The sequence below is a fragment of the Populus trichocarpa genome, unplaced genomic scaffold, assembly GCF_000002775.5.
Source record: "Populus trichocarpa isolate Nisqually-1 unplaced genomic scaffold, P.trichocarpa_v4.1 scaffold_45, whole genome shotgun sequence".
NCBI classification, from domain to species: domain Eukaryota; kingdom Viridiplantae; phylum Streptophyta; class Magnoliopsida; order Malpighiales; family Salicaceae; genus Populus; species Populus trichocarpa.
The window spans coordinates 202,446-214,455 of record NW_026291140.1 but is presented as its reverse complement, the minus strand read 5'-3'; the positions used below and the strand labels follow the sequence as shown (position 1 = coordinate 214,455).

The 12,010-nt window shown below is 28.6% G+C and overlaps 2 pseudogenes across 1 annotated transcript in view; both read right to left on the bottom strand.

Annotated features, from left to right (window-relative positions):
• Window positions 1–10,651, bottom strand: part of LOC18108140 (disease resistance protein RUN1-like) — a 65,022-nt pseudogene extending 54,371 nt beyond the window's left edge. Inside the window, exon 1 of the transcript XR_008058271.1 lies at window positions 10,439–10,651. The product of XR_008058271.1 is annotated as a disease resistance protein RUN1-like (transcript). The remainder of the gene's footprint in view (window positions 1–10,438) is intronic.
• LOC112325417 (disease resistance protein RUN1-like) overlaps window positions 6,250–12,010 on the bottom strand; it is a 93,179-nt pseudogene continuing 87,418 nt past the window's right edge.

Here is a 12,010-nt window from a genome sequence, read left to right as displayed (position 1 = left end):
ATATTTTAATTTTTTTAACTTTTCCTGTTCATTACCGCTGTCTACATCTATCAGCCGTGGTGTCTTGGCTGTTGAATTGCAATATCGCATCAAATGGCATATTGGCCTCTTAATTCTTCGCTGGTGTTAGCATGTGCATCAATCGACATCAATAATTAATAGTGACATCAAGAGGTTGATTATATCCTCTTTGTTTTTATATTTTAAAAAACAATTAAAAAAAATTAAATTTTATTTATTATTTTACATTAAATTAATACATTTTCAAATAAAAAAAATATTTTAAAAAACAATTATCACCTGTAAATTATTAAGTCTCACCTGTATAGCTATCACATTGCTTCTACTCTTCTCTTCGCTTTTAGAATACCGATGAGAGTGGCATTGCGTGAATCTCAAATATATTAAAGCAGATTTAGTCACTTCGAAGGTGATTCTACCACATCTTGAACCGTTCTTCTTTGTGCTTTTACTGTAACAATCTATTAAAGCAGTGTGAAACATGCTATTATTTATATACTTTGGTCCTTTCTTGTGTTATTATTTATTAACTGTAGTGTGAGGTATTTACTGTACCAATCTATTAAAGCAGTGTGAAACATTGAAGAATATGTAAAAGTTATTCATTTTACCAAGCACAAAAGAGTTCTCAACTTTAGAATTTATACAAAACAACTACACAGTATTTTTTTAATTTTTAAATATTAAAATAATTATTCTAAGTAAACTTGAAAAATATGTAATAGTTATTCAACTGTTGTCTTGATTCATATATAATAGGATTTTTTTGGATTTTTTTAAGGAAGAAATTCTCAATTGTAATTAAATTTTTAGAAGTTCTTACAAAGAGATTATATATCTCTTTCTTGTTCTCTAATTTTATCCATCTTTTATATTTATTAAAAATATATTTTTTTTCTTTTTTTTTTCTTTTTTTATTAAGAATATTTAACTTCATTCTATTCTTCGAACTTCTTCCCTGGATATATCAGAATAGAAACTCGTACCATCTATTCAAATTAATTTTTATTTTCTTGTAACTGTCATCTAATTTATTATTATTATATATATCAGAAAAATAAATATTATTTTATAATTTACATTACACGTTTCTTCTAATAAATTCAAAAAATGTATTGTTCACCTATTAATCTGGTGGATCGACTCGAAACCAAAAACTATACAATAGAAGTAATATTTCATTAATAAATGAAGAAATATAAAACAAATTCTTAGATTAAAGTTCAAAGACTTAGCAAGTAAGTCAATCAAGATAAAAAATATAATCAAATTAGATCTAGGAAATATATTTATTTTCTTGTTATTTTTGGATTATTTGCTTGATTTTACTAGTTATTTTCAATTTATTTTAATAGATTTATTTAGCTATTATATAAATAGTTGATGTTTTATTTTTTAAAATAATTGAATTTTTTTACAATTTAAAATTATAATTTTATAAATTAAAAAACTTTAATTCTTTTTAGCTTTCTCGCAAATAATTTCCAATTAAATTAGTCAATGATAATTTTTCTAATAATATAGAAAGAACAAGGAATTTGGAGCGGTAATTTCATGGTGGTCCACGCTTTAACATTATTGAGGTCGCTACAGATAAAAAAATATTTTGCTTCAGCACACCTTTCTATCAATGGCCGTATGTCTCGAGACTCATATGTATCAGGCTAGCTGGAGAGTAAAGCAACGATATTGAAATGAGGTTAAAAGGACATGCTTTCTATTCATTTGCAGGCCGAGAAAGCACCACGAAATCTTGAGTGGTAATCTTGAGTCAATGCAAGTCATGAATTAGACTAATCAAATAACATATTCAAATCGAATCAGCGGTTCCTATATGTATATATAGACACACTCGTCTGCCTTTTTTGGCTTTATTTATTGCGAGTGGTTCCGGATCATTACACTCGTCAATGCAAGTCACTGATTTTACTAGTTATTTTGGATTTATCTTAATAGATTTAGCTATTATATAAATAGTTGGTGTTTTATTTTTGAAAACAATTTTAAAAATAATTGATTTTTTTCTTACAATTTTAAAAATTAAAAAACTTTAATTCTTTAGCTTTCTTACAAATACTTTGCAAGAAGTCAGTCAATAATAGTCAGTAGAAATTTCCTTTATAAATTACTAGAAATTTTCGAGCGAAATTACCGGTCAATCCAAGCAGTGTCAAAGATTTGAAAAGAAGGTAAAATTATCAATAGACACTCTCTCCAGCAGTCCCGTAAATCACATGATTTTCCACACGGCAAACTAAGAAGACCATTTCCATGCAATTGTCTAATCTGATGCTGTCAAGATCATTACACTCGTCAATGCAAGTCACTGATTTTACTAGTTATTTTGGATTTATCTTAATAGATTTAGCAATTATATAAATAGTTGATGTTTTATTTTTGAAAACAATTTTAAAAATAATTGATTTTTTTCTTACAATTTTAAAAATTAAAAAACTTTAATTCTTTAGCTTTCTTACAAATACTTTGCAAGAAGTCAGTCAATAATAGTCAGTAGAAATTTCCTTTATAAATTACTAGAAATTTTCGAGTGAAATTACCGGTCAATCCAAGCAGTGTCAAAGATTTGAAAAGAAGGTAAAATTATCAATAGACACTCTCTCCAGCAGTCCCGTAAATGAGATGATTTTCCACACGGCAAACTAAGAAGACCATTTCCATGCAATCAATTGTCTAATCTGACACTGTCAAGATCAAATGATGTAAATTTCCACAAACCTATTTTCATAGCCATAATATATTTATATATGTACCAAAAGATTTCTTTTTATCTTGTTTTCATAATATATTTATATATTTATGGTAGTTTGTGGAGAAGGTGCGTTAGTGCTTGCTTTTTCATTGAGTAAGCCATGTAAAGAAGGGAAAGGGAGAATGTATGTTTTTTTGTTTAACTTCAAACAATTAAATACAATTATTTTGTTGATATTAATTTATAGTATACAATTACCTATAGATTATAATTATCTTGAATAGTCACAATATCAACTAATTATCTTGCTTCATGCATTTACTCATTACTTCAATTATTTTAGACTGGCAAGGGTGTTTTCCTTATTTTACACTTTAATTCCCTTGGTTTGAATCTTATCTAATTTATAAATAAATTCATTTTATTATGCTTTTTTTTAATATTATAATTATAGTTACTTCTAGTTATAGATATTAGTATTTACTTATTCCACAATAAAAATTTATTTATTTTTCAAATTATTTAATTATTCCGTGATTATATTGCATGTAAAAAATAGAGAGAATCTCTGATTTAATAAGAGATATCACCTTGAAAAAAATATACTAATATTTAATTTGTAACATTACAAACTGCTTAATTACACATTGACTTATTATGGTATAAAATTTATCTTATTATCCTGAGATTTAATTAATTTTATAAGTATAATTAAAAAAAACTTATTTTAGAGAAGATTATTTATTTTAGAAATTTTAAAACTCTAATTTTTAGCTTTCTTACAAATACTTTACAAGTAAATCAGCAAATGATAGTTCTTCAATTCATATACAGTAAAAACCACCAGGAAGACTGTCCCTGGATTTACAATTCATTCTAAAAGAGTTATACAATATTTTCATTATTTCTTTTAGAAGAGACTCTTTAATTATATATTAAAACCTAGCATTATGTAATTCTAATACTATATTTTGAATAATTTTAAGGAAGAAATTATAATATAATTAAGTTTTTAGAAATCTTACAAAGTGATTCTATATCTCTTTCTTATCCTCTAATTTTATCCATAAAAATTTTCTAAACAGTTGGAAAAGATAGGTAAAAAAAAAGAAGAAAATGAACACTAATAAAGTAGAGAATTTGATAAAATTTTAATTTTTAGTCAAAATTCGAGTGAAATCTCCGGTCAATGCAGCTGTATTATCTTTGGTTTCTAGATTTACACACTGTTATATTTGGTCCTTATTTAATTTGCTATTAATTTTAGTCCAAAGTTCTGATTAGAAAACCCAAAATTGTCCCTGGATTTATAATGCGCTCTTAAATACCCTAAATACGCTCTAAAAGTGAGAAGGGATACGCTTTCTTCTTCCAAATAATCAATAATTAATGAAATAAGAGTCGGTCAACGAAATTATTTATATTCATGTACAGGAGAGGTAATGTTTCATTGAAAAGTGTGAGGTATTTTAACTTTAGTATGAAACTTCCTCGTATTGTAGTTAACTTTGGTCCTTTCTTGTGTTATTATTTATTAACTTTAGTGTAAGGTAAACTACAAAAGAGTCCTTAACTTTATAATTTAACAAAACAGTTACACAAAAAATTTTAATTTTTAAATATTAAAAATATTATTCCACTACTATTCTACTAAACTTGAAAAATATGTAAAAGTTATTTTATTACTAACGTTTTAACTTGTTTGAGAGTGTGTTAGATATTGTTTTTCAAAATATTTTTTAATTGAAAATGTATTAAAATAATATTTAAAAAAAATTATTTTTGATATCAGAACAATCCAAAAATATTTTAAGAAGTGCAGTTTAACCAAAGACAAAGGTAATCCAATTAAAAAAAAAACAAGAAAGGACATGTTGAGTACTAACATAAAATCTTTACGAGTCTCTTTTTTTTTACTTCTTTATTTTAATCTTCATTTCAATCAGCTTATACACACAAATTATTATTATTCTCTCCAATTTATTACTAACTAACATCAAGGATTTTCATCTTTTGAAGTGAGGAAAAAAATGAAATAATATTCATCAAAATTTTTAACTTGAAAATATAAATTAGATCATGGATAATAATTAACAACTAGGTTGTCCACTATAAAAGCAAATGGAAAAGATTTCAAAGAGCATTCAATAAAAATTCCAAGCTTGGAAAATGATCTTCAAGCCAACAAATACATATCAATACATTAGATAAAAGTACCGTACTAATTTGGAGTAACTTCAAGCATCTCTATGTCAAATGATCTTGTGCTATTACGTCCATCCAGATCCTTCATACATATAAAACCATCAAAGTTAATAAAATTTTCAAATTTGAAAAGAAAGTTAGATGTGCAAGATTGTTTTTACAAACAAATTCCCATCACTTTTAATTAAGAAACTTACTTTATAATAAAAAAGGTTAATATCACATCTTTTTCATTTTTGTTTTAAAATATCGAGTTCGAAATAAAATATAAAAACATTATTCAATTTTTTTTATTTTGAAGTAAAAAAACAAAAATCAATTTTCAATATTTTCTAAATAAACTAAAGTGATTTTAATAAAATATGTTAGTGACTGTTGGCTTTTTGTTTTTCAAAAATAATTATTAAAGTTATAATTTATTTTTTAAGTGATATTCGATAGATCTAATTGTTAAAGATAATATTTAATTTTTTAGATTCAATAAGAAAAATAAAAATATTATTAAAGATGATCTTTATTTTTTAAAATAAAATAATAATAATAATGATTATTATTATTTTGCCTATATACATATGGAATACATATTGATTTCAAGGAATACTGAGATTTTAGACATTAATCAATGTATATGCCAATTGTGTGTTTCTTCTTGTGCAAGAGAGACTGAAAAAAATAATACCTCAACAACGCTCTTCTGTAACTTATTTGGTGAATGCCTGCGTTCAATAACTTCAATTCTCCAACCACAATCACTTAAACCTTCGAAGCATCTCTAAATGTATCAACAAATAATCTTGTATCCACCTTTCCCCTAAAAAACCATAAAATTCAATAGAATTTCTAAATTTGAAAAGAAAGTTAAACATGCATGATTGTACATGCATTTTGTTATTACGAACAAATTCCCATCACTTTTAATTAAAAAATTTACTTTATAATAAAAAAGGTCAATATCACATCTTTTTCATTTTTGTTTTAAAATATCGAGTTTGAAATAAAATATAAAAACATTATTTTTTTTAATAAACTAAAGTGATTTTAATAAAAAAAACAAAAATCAATTTTCAATATTTTCTAAATAAACTAAAGTGATTTTAATAAAATATGTTAGTGATTGTTGGCTTTTGTTTTTCAAAAAATAATTATTAAAGCTATAATTTATTTTTTAAGTGATATTCGATAGATCTAATTATTAAAGATAATATTTATTTTTTATATTAAATAAGAAAAATATTATCATAAAATCAAGAAAAGAAATAATTAAAACCAAGCAGACTCTAAATATTTAATAAAAAATATTGTTAAAGATAATATTTATTTTTTTAGATTAAATAAGAAAAATGTAATAATTAAAGATGATATTTAATCTCTTAAATTAAATAGAATATTAAAATAGAAATAACTAAAGGAAATATGTATTCTTACCAAAAAGCCTTAAATTGAGGTTATGGTTTTGCAGCTTCGCAAATAAAAAGTCAATCCATTGCTTAGGTGTAGACGCTGTAATCGAACCACAACGAGGATGAGGAAGCATCACTGCATCTCTTCCCACTGCCAACTCTTCAAATGAATCTGACTTTCCTACGATCACATGGACCCCACATTGCTTAGGTGTAGACGGTTCAAATGAAGGCATCACAGCATCCTTCATTGCCATTGCCATTGCCAACGGTGATGGCTTTGAATAAATGTATAGTTCCAATTCGTCATCTGCACAGTAATCTTCCATTGCCATTTCACTTCTTCTTATGTATCTTATACTTCCAGTTTTTGGATGATAATACCATTTCGTACATTGAAACAAGAGATTACCATTTCTATTATTTCTTATAATAATAATAATGTGAGCATCCTTATCATCCTTATCAACCCAAACAACTAAGCCTTGGAAGACTGGAGGTATATGGAATGACAATGAGCGTCCTTCTCCCCTGTAGCTCATCCAATTTGGCATCTGACCAGGAGTGTGGCGAATAAAATACCCGTGACGACCGTTGCACATTGCCTGTATAAATATATTATCATAAAATCAAGAAATAAAAAATAAAACCAATCAGACTTTAAATATTTAATAAAAAAATATTATTAAAGATGATATTTGTTTTTTTAAATATAATAATAATAATAATGATTATTGCCTATATACATATTGATTTCAAGGAATGCTGAGATTTTAGACATTAATCAATGTATGTGTCAATTGTGTGTGTTTCTTTTTGTGCGAAAGAGAGACGGAAAGAAATAGTACCTCAACAACGCTCCAGTAATTTACTTGTTGAATGCCTGCGGTCATCAACACGAATATACCAGAAACAATTACTTAGATCTTCAATGCCCTGAAACTCTTCTAACGAATGACTTTCATCTAGCTTTATAAATAGTCTTTTTTTTGGCTCGCTTGGTATTCTTACTCTTTTCAATGATTTGCAATCACATGCAAACACACTCTTTAAACTTGAGGGAAGATCTGGGATTGATACAAGATATTTGCATCCCTTAACAGACAACTCCCTTAGCTCGGAAAGGAAGCCGATCCCAGAAGGCAGGCTAGAGAATTTGTTTCCATCTAGAGTCAATTTTTCTAGAGCGGACAAACCACTGAAATCAACACAGTTAGTTGCGCGATCAGACAAACCACTATTAGAAAGCTCAAGATGTTTCACTGATATCCATTCAATGAAAGATGCTGGCAGCCAACGTTTCCAATTCAAAACACCTGTTGAAATCAAAGAAGAACTTGGTGGCGTCGAACTGTCTCCACACAATGATAACCTTCTGCAATGCTTTAATTGTCCAATTGAAGAGAGAAATTGCTCATTTTCAATCCCATCAGCTAGCAGCTCGGTTAAGAATTCCATATCACCCATGCGTTCCGGCAATTTCTCAACTTGTGAACACCCAGAAATATTCAGAGTTTCAAGAGATTTTACATTGTCAATGCTTTCAGGGAGAGTCTTCAGACTCCAACATCCCTTCAGATTTAAGAAAACAAGGCTCGTCAAATTTTCAATTGATTGATGCACCTCAACTAAACTCGAGCAACCTTCCAGAATTAGTTTCTCTAGACTTGAACTGTGCAAGTCTGGTGTTTTAATAAGGTGCTGAGAATGACTGAGATTAAGAATTTTAAGCTTGTCGAGAATCTGTTATAATAGAGAGAAAAATAATGAAAATTAATCATAGAAAGTCATAACATGTAAATATAAATTACATACTGGAGAAATTTTAGGGATTGTAGCATGTTTCGCACCTTTTTTCCCTTCCATAGTTCTTTGAGGTTACTGTACGGCATATCAAGAACAGCTAGATTGTCCAAAGTAAAATAAGATGGAAAATATTTCAAAGGAAATTCATGCCAACAAATCCACATCAACTCTTTAGAAAGCAATTTGAAGGATCCGGTGAGATGTGCTCCGTTGATTTTGAGTAAATTTAAACATTTCATTTCTGCAAATGATCCTGCGCTAAGTGATTTAGTTTCTGATGCTCTGACATCCAGTGCAAGACCCTCAACTTTATCCGTACCCTAAAAAAAAAATCAATACAACTTTCATTCAATTATTTGTAATAAGCTTGACTAGAAAATACGCATGACTATGCTTTCGTGTATGCATTGAGCTCTTACTTACCTTGTGCTGCTCAAGTACATTCCATGCATCGTCTTTATTCCAAATTCTGGTCCTTGCTTCAGGATGCAAGGGAGACTCTTTACAAACGACCTCCCTTCCCATGTCTCGTAATAGATCATGCATGGCTACCGTCCTTCCAGATAACTGCCTTTCATCTTCAATTATACACTCATGAAATTGAATCAGAGACCTTTCACGGAGAGTTTCCAAAACAACTTCTGGATTGCGACGGCAACGGGCTCCTAGCACTTGTGCGACGTATTCTTTCTCTATACCAACAAAGAAGCATGCAATATCAAGGAATGCTCTTTGTAGTTCACCATCAAGTGCGTCATAACTTATTAGAAGCTTTCTTTGAATATCTTGGTTTGGAATTCTGCTCAAGTCGTCAATTTCACTTTCCCATCTATCTTTTTCTTTCCCGTACAGAAGAGCTCCTATAACCTTGAGAGCTAAAGGAAGTCCTCCACAGTAACCAACGGCTTTCTTCGAAAGCTCAATGTAATCTTCTGCTGGCTTGGTGTCCTTAAAGGCATGCCTGCTGAAAAGCTGAAGGGACTCATCTAGTTTCAATTCTTCGATCTGACATGTTTTATCTGCGTCACGAAGAAGATCTGAGTCTCTTGTTGTAATAATTACTCTACTTCCGGGACCAAACCATCTTCGATCTCCCATCAATGCATTTAGCTGCTCCTGATGAGCCACATCATCAGCAACAACAAGAACTCTTTTGCGACAAAGTCGCTCTTTGATCCGAACCTTTCCTCCATCGACACAATCGAAGTTGGAAGCATCTTGTTTTAAAATATTGTGAAGAAGTTGCTTTTGTAAATCAACAAGACCATTAACTTGTTTTGATGTTTCATTGATATTCGAAAGAAAACAGCTTCCCTCAAATCCATAGAAGAGTTGATTAAATACAACTTCTGCTATTGTCGTCTTTCCTATTCCTGGCATCCCATGTATGCCCACAATGCGTACATCATCTGTTGCAGTACTTACAAAGTCAAAAATATTGCGAGAAAGCCGATCCATACCTACTAGGTGCTCAGGAACATAGAAGTACTTGGAATCTAATTTATTCAACACATCCTTGATAATCTCTTTGATAAATTTTGCTTCATGCCTGCTCATAGACAAAAGCAAGTCATTGATAGCGAGTCAATTAAGTATTTTATTGTTTCACATTAAAAAATGTAAAGTATATTGACTCCATAAATTTGGAAAAAAGGCATACCCATTTGCCATATCATTGAGACTCCATCCAGATAGGTTTCCGGCATCCTCAAGAGCTTTTCTCCACTCCTTCACCAACTTCTCTTCAAAACGCTCTTCATGCTTATCAAATGCCTCTGCAAAACTGCCAGTCTGTTTTCTCACATCTGAAGGATCAATGTCATAGAATATAGGAAGAACAATCTGACCGGTTTTCTTCCTTTTGCACTTAAGAATCTCTACAAGTTCATTGAGACACCATCTAGAAGAAGCATATCCTTTTGAGAAGACAACTATGGATATCTTTGATTCTCGAATTGCCTTGAGAAGATGCTCGGAGATTTCTTCTCCTCTAGGAAGTTCATCATCATCTCGAAAAGTGTGGATTCCTGCTTGATCTAAGGCAGCATATAGATGATCAGTAAACGTCTTGCGAGTATCTTCTCCTCTAAAACTCAAGAAGACATCATAGGCCCCTTCTGGTATAGATCGAGAAGACTCTGGCTCTGTCATGGCAGCTGCAGAAATCAAGGCACAATCAATTACCAATGGAGCAATATAACAAAGAGTTAGCTATGAAATTCCAAAGCTATGATATTGAAATGAGGTTAACTATGATGTTGAAATGAGGTTAATTGTATTCTTTATATAGGCTTACTGAGGTCAGCTTTTCTTCTCTTTCGCGAGGATGAAGCGTTTTCTTCATCTTTGGATTGCTTGCGTTTTTCTTTCTGCATATATAAATTGAATAGAATGATATAGGATGAGCTAGTCAATGATTATCTATCTGAACGTAAGGCTTTCAAGTTATCGTTATGAGCAAGAAGCAAAGAAGAGGAAGTTAAATATAACAAAGAGTTAGCTATGAAATGGCAGCAATGGGACAGAGAGGTATTTATATATCAGAAAAATAAATATATTTTTATATAATTTACATGATGTATTGTTAAAACAATTTAATTAACATAAAAATAAATACGAAAAGGAATGAGACTAGAATTCTGATATATATTATTATTTTTGCTTAATCTAAATATAAAGAGTTTATATATAGATTAAGCTAAAAATATTATTTTAATCTTAATAAATAAAACAAAATAAATATATTATTTAACAGTATTGTCCACCAATTAAAATCATGATATGCATGTTTAAAGGTAATTGAAAAATGCCAATTTAATCATTTTTAGATACCATCCCATCATTAATTGTATATGTCATGTCTTTTATCAATTTTATTTCAAACATAGTTTATACTAGAAAATAAATCATTCTTCAATATTGATGATGATCAATAAAACAGATTTTGCTTCAACAAGTTTCAAAATATACAGTGGGCCATATGATTTTGCAAAAGTGATGCAGTGGAGACTCATGACATGTGTACTTGCAAACTAACAAGTTTTGTTTTTTATAAAATAAATAATTTTGAAGGATATAATAGAAAAAGAAAATGATTTTAATTTAGTTTCAAAATATACAACCTCGTTTCATGTATTTTAATTTTATCAATTTTATTTTAAACATAATTTATATTATAAAATAAATCATTATTCAATATTGATAATAAATAATAAATCTTGATGATTAATAATAAATCTTGTATAATTTGCACATGATTTCTTATTCTCGTGATCAATTCATCCCAAAGCAAGGTTTAACGGTAAGCCTCAATAAACCTTATTTTGTTATTTTGAATTGAAATTAATTTACTAAAAAATATCTATCATCTTTTTAATCACAGCCTTTTGTGGAATTTGTTTTTGTAACATTTTTTTTCTGATTTTAGCATATAGACTTATTCCACATGACAAATTAGTTTTTTATAGATATAAAATATGATAAATGAGATTTTGATATAAGAATTTTTGGGATAGAAAATATTTTTATTTAGTTTAGAATTTTTATTTATTTCTATTCCGTATTATTAAACTTTTATATTTTTTTATACTTAAAAAGAATAATTTTTATATTTTATTTTTTATTCAATATTATCAGGAATTTTTAGTTTTTTATTTAAAAAATACTAATTTTTAAATTTACTTGTTGTTATTTTAAAAATAATACTTTTTTCTATTCAGTGAAAGAATTCTCTCTTGCAAATTATTAGCAATGCAATCATTTTTCTTCCTCGAGGTCCTTTGCAAAGTTTCCACAATAACTGGGTCCACGCGTTAACATTACTGAGATTGGTTTCGAAAAGCAATGAAGGCTGTTTCTTTCTAAAAAC